Source organism: Artemia franciscana, chromosome 3 (assembly GCF_032884065.1).
Source record: "Artemia franciscana chromosome 3, ASM3288406v1, whole genome shotgun sequence".
NCBI classification, from domain to species: Eukaryota; Metazoa; Arthropoda; class Branchiopoda; order Anostraca; family Artemiidae; genus Artemia; species Artemia franciscana.
Window position 1 is genome coordinate 36,245,623 of NC_088865.1, and position 23,694 is coordinate 36,269,316.

Below are 23,694 nucleotides of genomic sequence, written 5' to 3' on the forward strand. Positions count from 1 at the left end.
TGGTTGTTGAGGGGGGCACACACACGAACCTTTTTTTGTAGTGTAATTTTTATTGTACAAAAAATACTATATTTACTTGCTTATGTGTGCAAGGAGAGGAGGTAAATAGTATCCCATTAAAATAAAGATAGATACGAAAAACTTACACCCTTTAATATTTGTTTACTAGCCTTTTTACTAAGTGCTAGGTTAGTAGCCTTTTAACTAACTATTTTAACGTCAGTAAAAAAAACTAACTTTTTTACTAACCAGGTTATCCCCGAACGAGGTTGGAGGATGCAATAAGGAAAGATCTAAGAAAGGTTTGAACTTCTTGGGACTTTTTAAAGAGGGAGGTATTGAATAGATTGGGATGAAAGAATGGCCGGCACTTTGAAAGATAGAGAAGCTTCTTGGAGAATTGTTAAGGCAAACTTTTTACAACTTTTTACTTTTTACTAACGTTTTTTACTGCCCTGTTTCCAGTCCCCAGATAGTGCATGTTGTGTCAATACTTGATGTATCAATCAGATTATAGTCCACTTCATTCTAGTCAAAGAAAGGGCACAAAAATCCAAATTCTTACTGTTATTCAGTAAAGATTCCAATTTCGTTTCGGGGTTCACCAGATCGCCATACTCTTAAATAGTCACCATGGTAATAGTTGCCAATAAATCTGGCATAACACTTTTCTAAAAAAATTCTAAAAAAAGAAGTGAAGCACATTAATTTCAATGATTTCTTTTATTGGTGGTCATTATATCAAATGAATGATCTTGCATTTTTGAAAGAAGCCTCACCTAAATGGACAATTTTAGTTGCAGTGCCATGCACAAGCAAAAAAGGAGATCATACCTCAACAACTGCTATTTTCAACCATTGGCTGCTGTAAAGTAGCAATTTGGGCCCAGAATCAATTCTCATTCTCGAAGCTAAGTTTTAACTTGTGACTTACCGAAGACCTAGAACCAAATGCAGTAATGGACAATCTATTGTTGGATTGGTATTAAAATTGTTAAGGCCAAAAAAATAGATGTTTTTGGGCGTGCTGAAAACCTTATTTAATATAGCAAGTGCGCCAAATTGAGCGTATGTATTCACTTATCGTAGGGAGAAGCACAAGTTTGAACTTTGCGTTATTTTTAGTTGAACACCGCCTAAAACTTTAATATAAAGAGCAGTGGCAACAATTCGTGGAAATCAGGGATGCTTGGAGAAGGAAAAAAATTATCTTCAAAATCTAGAGGTATTTCTCAAACGGCGGACACTTGTTGTTTTCGATACCAATACAATATATTTTTCAAGATCTAGGGGAAGGAGGGAGCATATTCCCTTTAACATAATAAGAACAAAGTGTTTTCGTTTTCATGAAAATATCGAATAATATTTTTCTTGAAACCACGTCAGATGGTTATACATGTGGATTTGGTGTTTTTTAAAATGGCACTGCGCATGGAGGAAAAATACTACTCAAAATTTAGTAACTTTATTATTTTCTTTTTGCCAAAAGATTAAGAGATATAAATAAATACAGTATGAAACAGCCTCTGACAGTGATAAGACCCGAAATGGCTTCAAAGTGCCTTTAAAGACATGTCCCCACTAGTTAATTTGCATACCTAAAGACGCTGAATATCAAAGGATACCTTGACACTAAACAGCTTCCGGGGCCTAGAAAAGGCCACTAGGGGGTTTTTAACCTTATTGCTCAGGAGTATACCGCGTTTTGTCTAATTCTATTGTGAAGACCCCCCTGATAGCGAGTGACGGAAGTCAAAAGTTAAAAACGTCCCTTGATCCAGGTGGAAGTGTCAAATCGTGAGATTCTGATGGAATTAATGGCCTAGGAAGGTTATATCTGTTGAATGGAGCTTGGATCAACGCTGAAAAGTATGGTTGAATGGAATGTTCCTATCTTTGGTAAAATGGTAGAAATCCCGATAGACTTTCATTGATGCCCCTTCTTGTTATTTCAAGAGGCCTATTCATGTTCTGTTCAAATGGCACCTCTGAATTCTTCACTGATGCATGATTCTCAAGCATTTGTCCCTTTGTCCATTGACACTTTTATGGTTATGGTTCTTATAGTCAACTGGACTAAATTAGGGGATTCATTATCCAGATTGAGACCGAGTCTTTGAAATGCATCTGTTCAAAACAAACAATAGTCACAAATGCCGGATACATCAATACTTTAGTAAAGACATTGGTATTTAAGGAAGTGACTTTATTGATATCTTGTTTCAGAGCCGTCTCAAAAGGCTTCCCTTACTTTCGAGTGTAGCTTCCTTAAATTTTTTTCAAACGGAAATCATCTTCGTAGTTGTACTTCGATGGTAGCATCAAAAAAAGAGACTTTTTTTGGAAAATTTCCTATTGCAATTTCTCTGGGTCCAGAATGAAAACAAAATGTTTGAGCGCTCCAAGTTAATGGTAAAGTTTTCATACAGGGATTAACTCTCAAGAATACCCACTCCCAAAATGTTTTCTCTTTAGTTTAGATTTTTCATCTTTATAAATGGTGAAATTGTTTTCTTGTCGGACGGAATCAAAACGTATACAATGTTGTAAATTTTAAAATTGCCACTCAAAATATTTTTATATAAGAGCAATTTGTAAGCAGAATCCCTGTTTTAAAGACTTATTTTTGAAATAAATGTAATGAAAGATTAAACCTGGAAAAGAGATTTCATGAGTTGAGAAAAAACTCATAATTTTTAAGGTAATATAGGAAATACTGTCATTAAAACTACAGACTCGTTATTTTCTCTTTTATTTTTCACCTAAAAAAGAAAGAAAAAAGGGCCATTATTTCTGCATAAAGAAAATTTTTGGGTCATCCAAACTCAATAGGTTAGAAAATGTTTTTTTTTTCTTTATTAGTTTTTCATATTGAAACTTTCTTTACATATTCAAGGTAAATGTATTCATTGCGAACTGTTTAGGCTCTAATATGCTATGTATCAAGTTTGGATCTATAAAAAAATCTTTTATAAAACCATTTCTAGTCCAAAATTACCTTTCTATAGGCCCTATCCCTACATCACAGAATAATTAACAAAATATGAATTTCATAGGTTTAATCGAAAACTTCCTTTGTAGAGACTCAAAATTCAAGGATTATTTTGAGGAAGGGCGCGATAACCCAGATATTTAAGCCTGATCCCACATTTTGAAACCACCAAAACCTCCATAGAGAAAAAAAACTTCTAGCCTTCCTCTTCGATAAAATTGTGGCTTTGTTTACCTATGGCGAAACACACTAGTGTTCTTCTATGAATGAAAGCATTCTCCCAGGATTGCACAGAATAAATGCCAAGGTACTAAAACATCTATTTATTTAGAGCAGTTATCAAACATTTGAAAAAGTAAGAGTCTATGGGATAATTCCAACTTTAAAGTTTAAGAGTAATAACTTTCCTTAGATAATTAACTTCTTTTCAATTCAACATCCAGAATTATCTTAGGACAAGAGGAACCCAACCATATCAACCTCCGCACTCAGCTTTAACATCCAGATATCAATGCTTAATGAGAAAGGCTCATTTAAGTTTTTTTTTTACAAAATAAAATGGGAATGCCTTAACTTAAAGCGGATCACCCCAGGGGGGCTCGAAGCACCTAGACCAGGGGGGTGGGTAAGCTCCCTCCATTTAAACGACTCCTAGGTCATATTATACGACTCGTTAAAAATTATTATACATTAATCCTTTATCATTTGTACTTATCTACGGAGACAAACAAGAAGCTAAAGCAGAATGCCTCATGTTTAAATGCGTAGCTCTGAACAGCTATATTTGTATGGCCATATTGAAAGACCTTTTCTTCAAAGTGGACCACCACTGGAAAATCTTGTTTAATTCAAGGCATCGATGAAGTCTTTCTCATTCATCATCAACATAAGGGAATCTAGTCAAAAATCAACCATGGCAGTTCTCAAAAAATTCTTAACAAACTTGAGCTTGATAAATGTTCTTCCGGCAGCAGCAATTGTAACAGGTACTGTCACAGCTAATTTGCCAAGGTGATTAGCTTGCTTAAGCTGATGCTGCTGACAATTTAATTTTCTTACGACTTCTCTGAAGCAAGTAGCACCGTGGCGAAACAGAAATGGAGCTTCAAGCTCTAGCTAAAAAGCATTTGAATCTGGAGTTCTTTCTTGGTTTGGAAATAAAGTTTTTACTTGCTCATTATCTGCAACTGAAACCCCTCTTTTTTAAAGGAGATTGTAGGAAGGACCAAAATGGCTGAAAATTGACAAGACAAGCTCTAAGATTATCTCCCATCATTGTAGTCAACCTTTTAAGCACGATTCTAAAATGTTGTCTATAGAACTGATGCATTGAGATTTTGGCTTGACTCTGAGCTCGGTGGTCAAAACGAGATGGTTCATGTCGCCGACGATGATGTCGGACGAAGTCTGCCTCTGGATCGACTCTATCTTTTTATGGCAAACACTTTTGCACTGTCAATGAAAAATCATTCGTTTCATACTCCGATATTCTTTCGAAATGTTTCTTCATAGCTTCAAGCATCTCGATTGCATCTATAATGATGATCTCCCCTTCTTAGAGTTTTTCTCTTGTAATCCTGATCTTGTATATGATTTTTTTTTTCAAAAAGATGAGACGAGCCATAAATTCAAAGTTTATAATCCTTTTCTAAAGGCCACTAGCTTTTCCCTTCGTCTTCGCATCAGTATTTTATATCTGTTTTGTTCAGTAAATAGATGAAACTATTGCTTCAAACGAAGTAATTACTACTTGTATGGTTTCAGCCCTTGTAGTTCACCGATTCCATGATAAGTTTTGCAGATTGAGGCTGTTTTCAATAAAAGAGGGATATTCTTTAAGGGTGGCAAAATGCTTTGTAGATGAAGAAAAGAACTCGTAATGTTGTCAAGAATATTCAAAAGCTCTACTATCATAAGAGATGAATTGCAACTATGTTCTATACCGATATTTAGTGTGTGGATCTGGCAGGGAATCTTAGGCACAGAGCGATCAAGAAGTCCTGATATTTTCTGCTGGGCTCCGTTAAACTGACCAGACATCACAATTGCATAGTCATAAGACTGCAAAGCTAGTTCATTAAGAAGAATTCCCCTGCTTGACAATGTTCCTATTATACTTCCTGTCATACCCTGCTCGGTTTTGTCATTAGCCTTATTAACATCTAATATCCTTTTTCTGGGCGTCTCTTCTGAGCTTATACTGCAATTACGACCGCAAACTTATCAGAAAATGAAGCATCGGATATCGTATTCGCTATCACAAAATAAAACTCTGAATCCAGAATTCGCAGAGGATCTTCTCGCTGACTTCTGATGTTGGACGTTTTCTAGATGTTGCATCTCAGAAAACAATCTTTGGAAAAACTGTAATTTGATACACCCATTATGGTAAATTACCATTACCCATTATGGTAAATCTTAAATTTGACGGATTTTGACATTCCCTATTTTTTACGTAAATCTACACCAAAGAGTGAGTGGAGGTGCTGGATAGCCAAAATGGCTGCGAAATGACCTACCAAAAAGAGAGTGGAGATGCAGGATAGGGATTTCTGATATGAATACACCTCAAGATATCTGCTGTTATTCTTATGCGCCATGTTTTGTTATGTGGTTTATTATCATGTTCTATTATGTTTTGTCATTTTTTTTTGCCATCGCCCAAAGCGGCTTCTGTTTCAACAAATTGTAATGGGATTTATCTATCTACCTATCTACCTATCTATTTTAGTGCACCACTGGCGCAAAGGGTATTAAGATGAAGCATTCAGGAAATGTTTAGGGGGCTGGTGAACTAAATCAAAACACACTATGAGTATGTAGATTGTCAAAAGAGTGTACCAGTAATTTCTCAGAATGGTTTAGTGGATTAGGTTGAAACTTTTAGAGTGTGTTGAGGTGGATTTTGATCCAACCAGAGATACTATGTACATGTTAAAAATATTGCAGCTACTACTACTGCTGAAATAACCACATCTACTGAGGCTTAGGATACTAAGGTAAAATTTTCAGTGAATATATAAAGGGATGTTGAAATAATTCAAAACACACTATGTTCGTTCAGGTTGCGGCGAAAATATATGAGAAAGTTTTCAGGAGCAGGTCGGAGCAATAAATTGAAAATTTTAGAGCTTGTTGAGAGGTATGTTGAAGTAACCAAAAGGCGCCCTGTGCATACTGCTACTACAACTACTACTGCTGCTACTTTTACTACTACGACTACCGCTACGAATACTACGAATACTGCTGCGAATACAAAACATTGCCAGCATCCTTACCTCACCGAAGTTCAACCAGGACCGATAAATAAATTTTGATTTTTAATTGAAGACGTTTTTAATGGAATGTTCGCTGAGGTAAAGATGCTGGGACTGTTTTGAGAAATTTTTCATTTTAATTATATTGATTGTATCCTGCTGTAAGTTTTTTCTTCTTATATATTTATGTCTTGCTAAGGACCGCCTTTGGACATAGGGCTGAAATATTCATTTGAATTTGTTTCCCACTGTCTTGCAAGAAAAAAAAATCCCTAATGTTGTTCTTGTTTTTGGTGTTTGTGTTGGAAAGGCAGTGTGGTCTTCATCGCTATTTATATCATCAAGTAGCTGGTATAAAGAATCTTTTTCTGGTTTGTTCGCATCGTTAGTTCGCATCGCATACACCGCAATTACAGCCATCTCCGCAACAGTAGTAACTAAACGTGCTCTCAAGATACGGTTACTAAGAGGTTACTAATCTGAGAGGGATTTCCTAGCTCACTAACCGATCGTGAGGGTTACTCAGCTCTTTTCCAGAAAAAAAATGGTAATTTTCACAGTCGGTAGTCCCAAATTCAAGAATACGCGTGTCTGATAAGGCAGCAAGATCAATTAGGTAATTTTCAAGAATTTTCTTGTTTGCCAAGCTTTGTTTCCTGGTTTAAAGTTCTGACGTCCCAGAATCCGATTTGGAAAGAATCTTTCGTCGTCAAAAATTGTGTCCGGGGGCTCTTAGCATTCGTTAACGTTAAGTCAGTCCGATTTCCGAGGTTATTCGGTGCTGATTCTGTAATAATTAGATTTTATGGTGACAAGCTAGTAATCTGTCGAACAATCCTTACCCCTTTTCACGGACTTGGGACCGCCAGCTGTGGTTTGAGAGGGTCACCAGGGTACTCCTGGTAACCTCCTTGACATAAACCAGGGGAGTTTAATATCAATGGGTAATAGGTACTCCAGACACAGAAAAAATGAAAAGAAAATTTGGTTCCTCCCAAGAATGGGACTGGGAAAAGGGTGAAAATTTTCTTCACGATTGGCTTAAGAATTGTTTCTTGGAATAATGGGACAAAATATATTTGTTGTGTCAGTTTCAAACCTACAGACATAAATTCCAGGACGAAGGGGAATGTAATGCAATAGATATGTATGAGACCAAATAGACTTCCAAAGGTAGATTTGGAAAATCACAGATAGATATTCGTAAATTCCACGTAAAATTTCTATCACTTAGATTCATAGGTTTCTTGTCTGTTTTTATAGTTATCTCGTTTTCTGGTTAACTAGATCTGTAATATTGAATTTCTGGCTCCATCAAACAATTGGTTTGGATATAATAAATAGTAGAAAGTTCCAAAAATAGTTACCACGAAGCGGGTCAATCTAATTATACAAGAAAGACTATAGATGGCGTTAAAGCTGAGGTCACTGGTGTTCTATGGTTGGAATGTTGCAGAGCGTAGCAACTATTAACTGAAAAAATCCCTCAGAATATTACCTAAAATTTCCGAAATACTTTTAGCAAAATTATATTTTGAAAGATATTACCTTTAAAAAATGTTTTTATTCCGAGTAAAAGTCTACATTAGTAACAGACTAAAATTCTAAATAATAGAAGGTACAAATAGTTGTAAAAAGAATATATCGCCCGAAGTTCGATGAAAGTGAAATTTCACGTAATTCTTACACAAAACAATGAACATATTAATACACACCTCATTAGACTTTTGGAATCCACAAAAAAAGCTGTAAATGAACCTTAATATCATTAATTTGTTATTTTCTCCATACTAAAGATCAAAATTTGGTGCTTCGTGTCATCTATACCCTGGGATAGAATTAAAGATTGGTCATGGAGACTATAACTCTCCTATTGACGTTGTGGATAATTAAAAGGTTGTTTTTAACAGTAAACACAAATATTAAAACCAACACGCCGAATTCCCATCTCTGTCCTGGTTTTGGGGAAAGATTGTTTATGTGGCGCTACTGATCCTTTGTCAGCTTTTAAAAAAACCTGTGTTTAAGCGATGTTTCCTTGTTACTATTTTTAAGAAAATATTACAACAAAAAGTTTGCACCAAATCGGTATCATGGTTAGCTGTGGCCAAGGTTAGCAGTACTGATTAGCAAATTGGTACTTTTGTTAGCAGTGGTTTAATTTCATTAAAATCAAGGGGGGGGGGTTGGATCCAATTTTTCCAAGTTAAGTGAAAATGGCAAAGAAAAATTATTCATATAGCCCCATAAAAGAAAAGACAAACTAAAGACAACTGATCCGTTCCTGTGGATGCTTGAATCATTCAGGCCCTTAGTTTTTGACAAGATTTTTTAAGACACTAAATTTCAGCTGGGGGTAAAGGGGAAAACCCAGTTTTACCCATACCAATTTACACCCTGTTTGTTAGTAACAGAAACTGGGAGGAATGTCTTGCCTGCGTTTTTCGAAAAGTTTTTCAAAAATTCAAAGATATTCATAATTTTTAATTGGATGAAAAGTCTAATGTATACATGGGAAGTCACTTCAGGATACCCAGGTCATCCAAAGGTAAAATTTTGTACATAAGGTTTGGCCACTTCAAGACCTGCTGACAATATATTATTCAAGGGCATAAATAAACCAGAAAGGCATATACAAAAAAAAAGATAGTTCACGCCGTTGGAAGCGCCTATTAGAACAACCTATTTTTCGACTTCCAACGTCCTTGAAATGTATGAACGCTATTACCGGGGTGATGTTGGATCGAAGTTGAACAAAGGCTTGATCCATTGCAAGTGTTATTTTTATATCAACTGAGGGGGGTCTATATTAAGCCTAAAATCTGCATACAGAAGTAGTTGGAAGCAATTGCGTCCCTCTCTACAAAAGATCAGTTAGGATAATTTAAATAGTCTGTTGAGAATTTACAATGTTTGTGTTGATGTGCTGGATCATGCTAGGCTGATCGGTCGATTTCTCCTCATTTATTTATTTATTTTTATTTTGTTATCCAGGCCTCTAGGAACCCTTGATTTCAATTTAGTACAAGAATAGATATTTTCAAAAAGAAAAATTCCTAATTATTGTTAGAAATAAATACAAGGAATTATCCTGAACACATTCTAGGCAGTCTTTTCACTAGTTTATATTTGGAGTGATATAAAAGAAATTAGTAAAATAAATTTAAGAGTAATTACTTAAAGCAAAGAAATTTTCTTCATTAATAATTAATAACCAAAATAAAATTCTAGGTTCAAAATGCCAAACAAAAGATTGTATTTGGGGAAAAGAGCTTACAATAATCTTTTTTTTTATAATGACGCCCAAAATAAAAAGTAAAAAGGCGGAGTTCACTGATAAGATAGACTATAACTGCCACCTTTATGCAGAAACTGTTTTAGGAGAAGGACAGGGAAAAAACTTGCCCCGGGCGCAAAAATTTTTGGGTCACAGAATTTCAAATAAATAATTTAACGATTAAAATAATTTTTCAGTTAAAAAGAAATTCTATTGAAGTAAAGTAGAGGGCAAAGTTAATAAATAAAATAATTAATAAATTATCAATTAATAAATAAAATAAAAATACGTTAAAAATTGCAAATCATTCAATAATAATAACTAAATTAAAGAAATTAATAATAATTAAATAATTTAAATTCTATACGAAAAATAATCAATGAATAAATTATTAATCATTTGATAAATTGAAATAATTTTGTTCATAAATTTAAAATTATGTTTAAATTTGACATGCATGTTTTGTGGGAGAAAAGGGGTCGCTAAGCAAGATTTTGCCCTGGGCACAAAAGAGATCAGAACCACGACTGCCTCTATGTCTTACCTTTAAGCAGGACCGATGCCTCATCAGCGCAGTTGAAGCTCTGGTGCCTTTCATATATCCATGAGCTAAGTTCTAAATCAATAGTCAGTATACTTCAGCACTTGCTGGAAGTTTATAAGATTGTTTAATTCTCTTTTACAGAAACTGTCAATCAAATCGTTTATCATTATCATTTTGTCTATTCAACTTTACTTCTATTACTAGTACTAAAAACTCGCCACAGGACCAAGTCGCCTGGGGCAAACAGAGCTGCGCATGCTCCTCCTCCATTGAACCTATTCAAAGCCTCCCTTTTCACACCCTCTCTGGAAGTTCCCATTTCCTTTACATCTTTCTTTATGACGTCCTCCCACCCTAGACGAGGATGAGCTGCATTCCGTTTAGCCCTAAACGGTTGGGTGAAAAGGACAATCTTTGGCAATGAATCATCCTTCCTCCGCAGAACATGCCCTTGCCATCTATTCAATTTATTATTCAAAAAGAAAAAAAAACACATAACAACAATAATAATAAAGATCCTAGAAGCGAACTTGTTAAGGACCAAAACAACAACAAAAAATTGAAAATGAAGAAGAGAGAACAGAAAAAAAGAAAAGAGAAAACATGGGTAATTAAAGCAAATTGAATAAACATTTAGAGAAATATAATATGAAGATTTTAGTACATTATTATATAGCGTCCGAAAACTTGTGGATAGCTCGACACTGGAGGGTATTAAATTCCATTGAAGTATAGATTTATAAATTGGGGATCGCTGGGCGGAACTAGAGATACACCTGGGGACAATGAAGGAACGGTTGGATGAATGGAGACAGTGGCCTTCAGAATTATTACTATTAAAATAAGATAATAAGTGGGGAGGGAGATTTTTATGGTAAGCGGAGTATGCAAGGGATAGATTCAATTTTTTGATGATTTGTTCAAAAGGGATAATACCAAAATCGGAGTACAATCTCAACCTTTCTTTCATTATAGCCCTAGAAAGCTGGATTGAGCCAGATTTTTATACAGCCTACTGTTTGAAATACGGTCAGTCAGCCGAGTACCCAGAATAATCCGTAGGCAATTTCTCCGGAAAACATCCATCAGCTCTTCATCCGCTTTTCAGTGCGCCCATGCTTCAAAGCCATATTTGACCATTGCCATTACTGTAGCTTCCAATATTCTAATCTTGGTCGGCTTATCTTTCTATTCTTCCTAACTTCATCTTTCTTTTTAACTGTTAAAAAAAACCTGAGCCTTGGCAATTCTACTTGTAACATCTTCACTGCTCCCACAGACCTTACTGTTATTACTGCCAAGGTAAGTTTCGTTACCCAGCATCATTATTTCACCTTCACTTATTCCTAAGCTTAGTGTCTTAGTCTTCTTAACATTAATTTTCAAATGTATTCTAGCACCCTGAACTTGCAAAACCTCTAAAAGCTCATTCATTTTGCTCATACTTTCATCTAGGATGCTTAAATCATCAGCATAATTTAAGTCCAGGAGAGTTTTTCCTCCTCATTTGATTCCGTGGTCTATCATTGCCTCTCCTGTGCTCTTTAAGACAAAGTTTGTTAAAATTATCCATATGAAGGGGGATGTAACACAATCCGGTTTAACTCCTAATTTAATCCAAAACCAGCTGCTAAAACCATTTCCTACCTTTACTGCAGCAGTGTAATTCTTGTACAGAGCACTAATCACTTTAATGTATTTGTCTGGCATACCATACAAGGAAAGGAGCTTTTCCAAAGCTCTTCTATCAACAGAACCGAAGGCTTGCTTATAATCTGTAAGAACTGAGGACCAATGGTGTTTGACAACTCAGGCACTTCTCAATTATCAACCTGAGAGTCAAAATTTGGTCGACACATCCTCTACCTTTTCTAAAACCGTACTGTTCTTCTCTTAAAACTTTGTCTACAGTATCTCTCAGCCTAAAAAGTATCATATTATTAAGTAATCTGCTACCTACAGCGACCAGACTAATGCCTCGACAATCACGACACTCACTCTTATCACCTTTCTTATACAGTGGTTTAGCCAAGGCTTTCCTAAAAACGTTAGGTACTTCTCCTTTTTCAAGTATCATATTAATAATTTCCAATCACTTATTTCTAACCTCAGAACCAGCATATTTCAGAAACTCATTTACCACACTAGGAGCACCTGGAACCAAATTATTTTTTAATCCTTTTAGCATTTTCGCTAATTAATCCTCACAAAACAAATATTCCTTCCCATCCAAGGTATCACAAACATTTTCATTTTCCTCTTTTCTGCAACTCTTACTGGGCTGAGCACATTCTCAAAATGTTCTACCCATCTCTTTTTAACTCTTTCCTTATCACTTATTGTGGCTCCGTTCCTAACTTTTATAGGGAAAAGTCTGGATTGACTACTCCCTCTCAATTTATTAACATGCCGGTACAATATTTTACTATTATGCTGTCTAGCTGGATCTTCCAGATCCTCAGCAATTTTATCCATGGTCTCCATTTTCCACCTCCTTAGTTCATATTTTAATGTTTTCTCCACTTGCTTTACATTCCTTTTGTCTTCATACGATTTATCACTCAATCTATGTCTCATAAGTTTTTCTCCACTTTATTACGAACCTCCAATTATCAGAGAAGGGGGATTAGCCAATGGTTTCAGTTTCCCTTTTAAGCAATCTGTAAAACTCAGACAATTTCTGACAGAAAATCGTTAGGTGGTTATTATGGCTCGATAGAAACTAAAGTAGGCCTGCTTTTCATTTTGTATTATTATTTTGGAAGTTCGAGTAAACCACATTCTAGAAGTTCATAGAACCAATCCTTATGAACCCGACAATATTCCAGAAAGAAAAGTACGATTTCGTCAATAATATTAGCATAAAGGCAAAAACGGTTAAAAATCACCAAAACATTTTCCTGGGAACCAGAGTTTTATGTGTGTTTTTGGTGGTTTTCTTTTTCTCTTTCTTTTTCGGCACATGGATTAGGAATTTGCTTGATCTCCTAAAAAATTGGCAGAAGTAGAAACACTAGAATTAACTGAGATATCAAATTCCAGTTCTGTCTTCTGATAGATTAACTCCTCATAACACTTTTTGTAGGCTAATTCTTTATCTCATTTTAATGAAACAATTTTTTTAAGTGTAAGCTATTTCACAGGTATTTCCTGTCCTGCAATATTTCCTCAATTTACATTGGACGGAATATTATTTGGTGAAACTTAGTGATGTAATTTCGAGCGTTAATTCTTCCGAAATGCAGGAGTTTCGCCATTGATGGATCTCTGTTCATTGGTGAGACACCTGAAAAGGCTCCTCCTTTAAATCAAGTAACAAGTCTCACAATTGCAGCATTTTCAAAAAGCAATTGCAAAAACTAATTTAAGTGTATGACAAATCCATAAGATTACAAACTGGTACTAGTGTTAGCAGGGTCATATCCAGAAGACTTGTTCGGGGAGGAGGTTGCGTAAAAAAGAACTAAGAAACAGATCAAAAATGTGTTTTTATGCATCTTTATTCCGTTTTTACGAGTCAGACAAACATTTCGGGGGAAGGGAAGTGTTCAAACCCCTTCTCTGAAAACGGCCTTGAGTGGGGTAAACAAAAGCCACCAACGACTTGACGTTTTTGTTCCTGTTTTAGCCTACATTAAACTACAGCATGCTTATTTTTTCAGATGCTTAAATTATGGAAAGCAGAAAGAAAGAAAGCAGAATTTAGTAGCTAGAAGGTCTACCAGCTTAAAATTAAATAGCCCAACTTGGTCTGGTAAGATTCGCCTGGATTACCCTAGGTCAAGTTTGTGAAGACTAGATTTTGATTTCAAATATGATTCATCCGACGAAAAAAGTAGACAAACTGCCTTTAAAATTAAAAAAAGATTAGCATAAATTGAGACGCACAGCATTTGGACAAGTTTACGCGTACCAAAGAAAAATCGGGCCTACCCTCTTCAAATCTTCAGTTTATTCGTTTTTTTTCACTTTTTCATATAAATCATCTACTTTGCCATTTTGACAAATCATCCCCCCCACCCCTTAATTTAACTTCTATGTATAGGCTATGCTATTCATGTAGGCTGTGTAATGAAGGAATGTCTCAAAAGCTGAAACACGAATTCTAGGCAAAAATATTTAAGCCATATGTGGTTTAAAAATTGTCAAATAAAGTAAATGATACTTGTCAGTTATCCCGACCGTACTCAAATTCTTGATACGAGTAAAACCGGTTCCTCTGTCTGCATTCGGAGGTAATTAGCTTAGTCTCACCGAGATAAACTACTACACAGGTATATTTTAGTTAAATATTTAATATATAGAGGTGGTCAGATTAACTTAGGTTAGATATTTAATAGAATACGTTCTGGCCGCCTGTTTTCCATAATTCCCTGTTGCAGTTTCCATAATTTTGTTTCTAAAATATTATATTTTCATAATATTTTGGTATATTAAACTATGATTAACCTAACTTCACTTTCTGAGGGTGGTCGGCATAACTGAGAAGCAAGGTTGTATCCAGGGGAGAGGATTGAATTTCCTTCCCCCTCCCCAAAAAATGTTTGTTCAACTCGTAAAAACGTAACAATAGGAACATAAACAAAATTTTTGTATTTGTTTCTTTTAGCCACCACACTCAAGTTCTGTCGAGAAGAGAAGTTTGATTAATGCTAATGAAACAAGACAAAATATGATGAAAATATAATACTTTATCAACAAAATTATTAAAACTACAGCTTAGAAATTTCCGCGCAGAAGAAAGAAATGCCACTAAAAATCGTGTTGAAATGAGCTATGCCTTCTGCCGTTGTACACTTCCAAAAAGGGTCTTTATCAAAAGAGTATAAAGTCATGCTGTGTCCATTGACGCAGTGTTTTGCTTTGGGCAGCACCCCCTTATCCTGGAAATGTCTAATTGCCTCTTCTTCCGTCCTTGGCAAATCGCAAATTGTCATTTTAAAATCCATGGTCAGACACTACTTCCTATTAACATAGATCGCAAACTGAATGAATTTCACCCCGTGCTAAAAACCGCTTATTTAATTAGCATTAAATAAGCTTCATTTTTCAACAGAACTTGAGTGTGGTGGCTATAAGACACAAGTACCAAAATTATTGATGCCCTTTAAAATTTTTACCCCCCCCCTCGCCGAAAAAGTCCTGGAGACGGACCTTCAGACGAGTACCAAGTAAATTAATGACCAAAAGATTTTCTTTACTTACAAATCTTTTGCTTTTCTGCACTTTTTTTCTGAAGTCTGCAGGGGTCGGTATTGCTATTTTCAAAAGGCACTGTTCCTTAATGTTAATTCTATTCATCTCGACTGTTAGTAAAGATGCACTAGCATAACTATCTGGCAAAATTGGACGGTATCTATCTGTATGTAGATTCAGGAAATAATTATTGGGATCCATTACTGTTTTATTTGTTATTGTGTTATCTGGTTTTTCCCCTGACAAAAACCACATGCTTGAATTATGCTTGCTTTTGGTTATTTTGAGAGGTTTTAAATAGGCGCTTGGCATGCGTGGCGGAAGTAGGTCATGCTTGTCATGAAGAGACCCATTATTTCCGAAGTATGTCATACTTGGCGGAAAAATAGCACTCAGAGATCTACAGTACATGGAAGAAAGTGAAGGACCCCTTGAAGTAAAAGTAGAAATGATCATTTGTTCAAAACAAAAACAAAAAAAGAACACTACTTGACGCCCTTTTTATACTCCTTCTAAATATAATAGTGGTTTCGACCGCAAATTAAATTTTAACTCCTTAAATGGACCATAACATGACGCCTAATTCCTTACTTTTAGGAGACTTCCTTATTTTGGGAACTACTTTATAAAAAATTCTAAAGTACTTGCTTAAATCATTTGTAAATATGGGGTGCTTCAGTCAATGAAACCTAGCCCGCCATCGCAAAAAATTACTCGCCATCACTCACTTTTCTTTTCTTTTTGTATAACCAAAAAAATTCAATTTTGCAGCTGTTTTCTTATTTCAAACAGTTCTTGTAGCGAACTGCAGTACGGAGCGACCCGGCACAAAAGTAACCGAAACTCTAAAAAACGGAATTTTGATACCAAAAGTTACATCAAAAGAATCGTATTTTAATACTGATTATATATATATATATATATATATATATATATATATATATATATATATATATATATATATATATACATACACACACACACACATATATATATATATATATATATATATATATATATATATATATATATATATATATATATATATATATATATATATAGTTACATGTAATTTAGTCTTATCCGTGAAAAGTTACGAGCTTGAGAAAATTTGCCTTATCTTAGAAAATAGGGGAAAACACCCCCTAAAAGTCATAGAATCTTAACGAAAATCAGACCATTAGATTCGGTGTATCAGAAAGCCCTGAAGAAGTTTTAAGCTCCTATCTACAAAAATGTGGAATTTTGTGTTTTTTGCCTGAAGACGGATAACAGGTGCGTGTTTATTTTATTTTTTTTTTCCAAGGGGTGGTCGTATCGATCGAGAGGTCCTAGAATGTCGTGAGAGGGTTCATTATAACGGAAATATAAAGTTATAGTGTCTTCTTTAAGTGACCAAAAAATTGAAGAGCACCTAGGCCCCCTTCCACGCTTATCTTTTCCCCAAAGTCACCGGATAAAAATTTTGTGATATCCATTTTGTTCAGAATAGTCGAACAACCTAATAACTACGGTTTTGGGGACGACTTAATCCCCCAAAGTCCCCGGGGGAGGGGCTGCGAGTTACGAATTGACCATTATTTACATATAGTAATGGTTATTGGGAAGCGTACAGATGTTTTCAGGGGGACTTTTGCGTTGGAGGGGGGCAGAGGGAGGTGAAGTGGTAGGATTTTATTATTTCCATGTAGGAATTTATTATGAGGGAAGAAAATTTCCATGAAGGGGGTGCATGATTTTCTAGCATTATTAAAAGCAATGAGAAAATAAATAAGCGAAAGTTTTTCTCAGCTGGAGGAACAGCATTAAAACTTAAAACGAACAGAAATTATTACGCATATAAGGCCTCAATACCTCGCTCTTTACGCTGAAGTAGTTTTAGCAATTTCAACGATTTATTCTACGGCCTTTGTGATTCAGGGGTCATTCTTAAAGAATTGGGATAAAATTCAAGCTTTAGTGTAAACAGCGAGGTATTGACGAGGGGGTGAACCCCCTCATATACGTAATAGAAATATATAAATATAGAAGTTCATTGCGTAAGTTAATTCGGAAGTTATGTATATTTATTACTAATAAAAACGTTAATTAATATGCAAATTTCGTTTTAGTTATTCATGTGCGGTGAGCCAAAATCAAACCATACATTAATTCAAAAATGTTCAGAAATTAAATATAAAAAAACAAGTTTTTCAAACTGAAAGTAAAGAGCGTCATTGAAACATAAAACGAACAGAAATTATTCTGTACATGAAAGGGGCTGTCCCCTCCTCAACTTCCCGCTCTTTACGCTAAAGTCTTTTATTGTTTTAAAAAGTAAAACTGTGACAAAGAGTCAAACTTTAGCGTGAAGATCGGGACGTTCATGAGGGGAGAGCCCCTTTCATATACGGTATAATTTTTGTTCGTTTTAAGTTTTAATGTCACTTCTTACTTTCAGTTGAAAACACTTGTTTTTTTATTTAATAACCGCAAATAGCAAGCAAGTGTCAGGAAATTCATTGAGTATATGTAATTTGGGCTGTAAATTTGTGCATTAGGAGGGAAAGAGGTGGAGGGGGGGGGGGTAAAGTATCCAGAACAAGAATGTTTCCAAAAGTAAGGAATTAGGTGTCACTTTGAGGTCTTTTTAAGGGTTTTAAATTCGATTTGCGATTGCTTCGATTGTATTGAATATAGTGTTCATTTTGTCCCTATATCAGTAAGGAAATCTGGTATATTTCTACCTTTCTCTACTCCCAGGGTTTTTAAACATTTCCCTTTTTTAATTAAGAATGTTTAATAAAAGCTTGAGATTTCAAACACCTTCCTACAGATTGACAAGTAACTCCCTTGGGAATACTTTTTAAATTAGCAAAATTTATGTCACAGTTCACCAATTTTATTTGTTAGCCTTGAATTTCCATGTTACGTAAGTCACCTGGAACTAAAATATTTTGTTATACAAGCCGAAAACCATAAATAGTGTTTGTCAAATAATTATAAAAGCCATTTGAGAAGATGCCTAGTTACATTAGAAAAATAGAAATCGTTTGACTAAAAGGAATAAAAAATGTGCTGTATTACAAGTTGACGCACACTGCCCATTTTTGAAAATTTTGAAAGATTTACTTAGAGTGTATAATAGTTTCCAAATGTCCTAATCAACTTGATGGGATCTCAGCGTGATGAGAAAGGGCTTGTTATCTTTATAAGAAAAAAATGTCACATTATTTATGGCAAAGGAAAAATACTAGACATTCCAAAAGGGAAACTGTCAAATTTATTAATGCTACGTCTTCTATATTATTCATATGAGAAAAAAGAACTTTGTACTGTGTTCTGACAAGATATACAGTTAAATTTTACAAGTAGCAAGAAGCTGGCAGTCGGCTTTAAACGGATATACCGCAGTGTGTGTATGTCGTTTATAATTTATAGTCTGGTCTTTTGATGGGTACAAGCCAGTCACCCCTCACTGTGCGACTGTCTTTTCTCTGATTGATCAGATGAAAGCTAAATATATGCTAATTAAGTTAAGTTTTGAAAGTTGAATGCTTAAACGGTGATCTGGCTCGCTCATCTGTCAAAATTGCCATAATCATTTAAGAAGTATCTTCCTGGAGTTCAGGTCGCTGGGCCGAGTCCAATGTCATTCATTTTGTCATCTTTGTTTCCACATTGTACATTTTTTGTTTACACGCATCAATCTTAAGACTTCTATAATACTTTTATTATAAAACTCTCATTCCAAGCAATCTAATGGTCCTATATTAATTTCAAATTCTCAGTCAACCTACCTAAGACTCTAGGCGGGCGTGCCTTTCCAAAAGCTAACACACAAGTATTTGTCAAATAAGAGAGTCATACTTACTCCCCTCGCTTATACCGTTCTATTTAACGAAACACTTGGAAAATTATAGGCTTCACCTTCGCCTGCGAGTCCAGGGGACTTGGATACCGGACACCTTTAGACAACAAGTGCCCAAACCTATAATTTGCTACCTATACATTGCTACAGGTCATAAAAAATACTATCTTCCAGATTTAAGACTTAGATTTTTGTCATCGTAGACCAGCTCTACTTTATATCTTTTGTGCTTATTATAGAGTACAAATTTCGATCATAGGAAGGCTATAAAATAGGATAAAATAGGAAGGCCATAAGGACCATACATTGCTACAGGCCATAAAAAATACTATCTTCCAGATTTAAGACTTAGATTTTTGTCATCGTAGACCAGCTCTACTTCAGATCTTTTGTGCTTATTATAGAGTATAAAGTCCAATCATGTGATAAGGTTTAACTGAAAAGACTACCAATCTGCCCCCTTAGCTACGATACCAAGAAAAATGCGTGGTGCTCCGACCAGAAAACAAAAGACATCCACCAACAAGGGAAAGAGTGCGTGCATCATTTGGACTTCTAGTCGACAACGCTCTCTGGAAGTAATGTGAATAATTTTGAGGAACCAGTTTCTAAAAAGCAATACCAAACAAACTGAAAAAATATACAAAACAAGTCGGATATGTTATAAAATTTTGAAATTTGACTCATCCTGCCTCCTTGGCGTTAATATTTGCGGAAATAGCAAGGAACAAGGATATCAAGGATCATAATTGCTTTAATTATGAAAAAAAGCATCTGTACATTGTATTTAGAAATCTTAAAAATTACAGTTTTAAAGAGCTAAGTTGACATGTGCAGCGAACTCGATCTTAATCGATTAGATGCGCTAAAGTAAGCTACTGGATTGCAAATCTACCGCTAGGCAAAACTCATCGCTAATTTATTTACGAGGACACACACGACATCTTTAAAAACCTGATTGAATAATACAAAGTAATAAATTAAATTGCAGCTGTCACGCCAAAGCTTGTGAACAGTTCATTGCAACCTATGTAAAGGCACTAAAGATAATGTCTTTAATTATTTCATTTGCTCAAATAGTTGCTACATCTCAGAACCAAAAAAGCTGAACACCAATGCAGATTTATGATTATGTAAAGTTAAAGCGAAGTTTGAAAATCCTTACTTAGAAGCAGGGCCGGATTTATCGCATTGACGCTTCTAAGCCCAAACGTTTTTGCTGCTCCGTTTTTGCGAGATTTTCGAGAAAATCCAAGCCCATCCCCCCCAAAATCAGGAAAGTGGAAGCAGTGAGCAGAACGTAACTGAAGAGCCAAAAGTAACGAAAGAGAGAGGTGATACCGAACTCTCAGCTGCCATTCTTGGGAGACATCTGACAGTTTCTAAGTGGCTATGGAATTCCTGTGTTGTTTTAAAATCACTCTTCTATGAATAGTCAGCGTGGCGGCGGAGTGCATCTGGCACTTTGACGATAAATCACCGCAGTCCAGTTTCTGTTAATAAAACAATCAATCAATGATAATTTATTACGTCCCCTGGCATTTTGCGCCCCTAGGCCCGGGCCTAGTGGGCCTATTAATAAATTCTGGCCTGTTTAGAGGAATGTTTAATAAAAGAAGCTGAAAACCAACGGTTAAAAAACCAGTATCTAAAACTAGTTTTATAAACATCATATACAAAATCTAGCTTTAAATCTTCTATGGAACCGTACCGCACCCTTTTCATACAAATTGTCCGAATTACAAAATAAGTCCAGGCGTATCAAATATGACTAAATTAATTTTAAAGTTGGCTCCACAGACATGACACAACATTTCTTAGTGACGCTCTCAAATGTTGCTGCATGACATCTTGGGATGTCTTTTTTGAAGTTAAGGCAAGCGTGGACTTTCCGTTACAGAACCGTGGCAGAGATGGGGTAAAGAGAAATATCGTCAAAGACGCTAATTTTAACTGAATAGTCATTCCTGATAGATTAACTTGCACAAGAAAAGATCTTCTTCAATTTCACTCTTTATTTGCATGAAGGAAACCTTTAAATCCCTGCTCTTTATTTTGAACTCCCTACATACTCTACATACTTTCTTAAGAACTGATGGAAACAACATTGCCAACCGAAACAAAACCCAATGTACAAAAAGATACAATCTTTTTTATGTACCCTATGCTTAGCAGCAGTGTTGGAGTCACATGCGTCCTAGTATGTTAAAACATTTGAAAATTTACCGCCAAAAACTCTTGAAAATCAGAAAGCACATTTTATCCTGTGTTAAGACAACAACAAAAATGAGCCAACTAAGACTCCACTACGTCATGCAAGTTTTTCTAAAGCTTTTCGGGTAAAGTTCCACCAAAGAGAGCCGAACCTCGGTGATCCATATATCCCAACAAAACGTCAGTGTTCGATTTTTCTGGCAATTCCGTGATAGCCTCCTTTCCTCTATCCTCTGTAATTTCCCGTACTTTCAACGTTTTAGTACAGTCTGGGGAATCTCGAGTATTTTTAATGGGAGGTGGGGGTTGGTCAATATCCAGATAGTCAAGGGGCATGGGGTATTATAATAATTTTTCTCCACATTATTGGGTGGAGGGTAACAACTGCCCCTTGCCACCCACCAAACGACTCCCCTGAGTACAATTAAATAATTTTGATTTCATTTTTCCTTTTTGACTTGACAATAACCTATAAGTGCATTATTCTAGAAAATATAAGAAGGGTTAATGTTTCATGCAGAGTATAAATTGTCTCTGAATTCTTGAGAATATCTTCGTAACAAATTGAAATTCGTTTAATGTTCGAGTAAAAAGCTTATACTTAGATTAAGGGACCTTACCCTATTTGAAATACCGTTATGTGAAAGAAGATGGACAAGTAGAGCTTTGGACTGTTTCTGATCGATTATTGTTGACTAAGGTGTGAGTCTTTGTATTGGCTTACTTGCGTGTCCCGTTGTCACTTTGTCCTCTATTCAAAATCATTCTGTCAATCTCGTGTCAAAGCCGAATGACACTCTGATCTCAATTTGCATAGGAAAAGTGACATAAGCAGACATAGTCGAAGAAATCTCCATGACAGTGACGGAGTAGAACGAAAATTTCACAATATCATTTGCATACTTGTCAAGAATAATGCTCAAAAACATACAAAACTGATGGTTCATCTGTCATCCTGAAATTTCCTTTCGTTCCGCGTTTTTTTTTTGTTTCGTCTCTTTTTTGCATTCTTCATTTTTAAGCTTGTTATAAATTTAATGGCAAGATGCCGGAAAACCTTGTCGACGCCAAAAAAACAGAGTTGTCTTACAACCTAAGACAAAATAGGCGGTTGGAATTTGCTTCCTAGATATATTCGCTTGTTCTCTCCTAACAGCTTGTAACAAATTCAAATAATTGTTAAGGAAAGGCAAACAAACTATTTTTGCAGACACACGAAAAACTAAAACCAGACGCAGGAAATGGGCCTCATGTCAGGTAGATACGCCAGGCGGGAATCGATGGCCACTATTTTCCCAGTTTCACCATAAAATAAAATTAGAAGGAAATAGGTATCTTGTCGCAAAAATACGCAGAGCAAGGGCCCTTGAACTTCATCCCACCTGACCAGACACGTACCTAATAGTGTTTTAGGGAAGGAGGGGGGCAATAATAAAGATGCACTTTCATTTGATAAGATGAATAAAAACTGCTGAGAAATTTGAAAACTAGGGGGAGCTTTGGTAGGGGGAGGCTTGGGTATGTTCTGGTCTACGGCATTATGGTATTTCTTAAAAAATTCCATATCATTCGTATAGTTCGCCTAGAGAAATTTGACAAATTTATCTCCATCGAAATGTAAGGCATCTTCCAGATGCAAACTTGCAAATTCAGGCCTACTTTGTGTCTGCCCCTTGCAGGCTTTAAAGACCAGCTACCATTTTTTGTCTGGATCGTACTATCTAGAGTAGTGATGCGTGAATCTATTTAAGCGTACCCATTCAGGTGTCATTCAGGTGTTAATTACCTAACAGAGAATGTTTTGTAAAAGATGCAGGCGTTAATTACTTAATGGGGAGGGATTACTTTGGTTGTTATGTAATGTGGTGTGTTTGTTACATCATAGTTTTTTTATTATTACGTATTAGGATCTGTTAGAGTCCACTAGTTCAACGGGGAGCTTTACTAAGACATTTTTTCAAGACGTTTCAAAACATTTTTCAAGATATTGTTTTCAAGACATACTTCAAGACCTGTCAAGACACTTTAAGAAGTTTTCTAAGACGTTTTTCTTCATGGCGTTCTTCTGCACGATTTCTTTAGTTCTTGGGTAATATGGGAATGTTTACCTAATTAAGGAGGACGCATTCACAATTGACTTGTTTCTTCAGAGGCCCATGGAGAACCCCCGCTTGTAACTGAGGAGGACACACCCATGGGATGTTATATAATACTTTAAGAGAGTTTTTCTTTCAAGGTTTTTTTAGATTTAATTTTTCAAACATTTATTCTCCAAATATTTTTGTCCACTTTAGGATTCGAATGTAGGACCAGATATTTCCCCAATGGCCAGACATAAGCCTTAACCAACTGGACCAGCAAACC

At 35.6% G+C, this 23,694-nt stretch overlaps 1 long non-coding RNA gene across 2 annotated transcripts in view; it reads right to left on the minus strand.

Moving 5' to 3' along the window:
- LOC136025236 (uncharacterized) overlaps positions 1-23,694 on the minus strand; it is a 74,270-nt gene that overhangs the window by 24,701 nt on the left and 25,875 nt on the right. The window contains exon 3 of one of the 2 annotated variants that reach the window (XR_010617040.1): positions 835-941. The exons of the other annotated variant lie outside the window; for it this stretch is intronic. This is a non-coding gene — a long non-coding RNA (uncharacterized LOC136025236). The remainder of the gene's footprint in view (positions 1-834; positions 942-23,694) is intronic. 2 annotated transcript variants of the gene reach the window in all.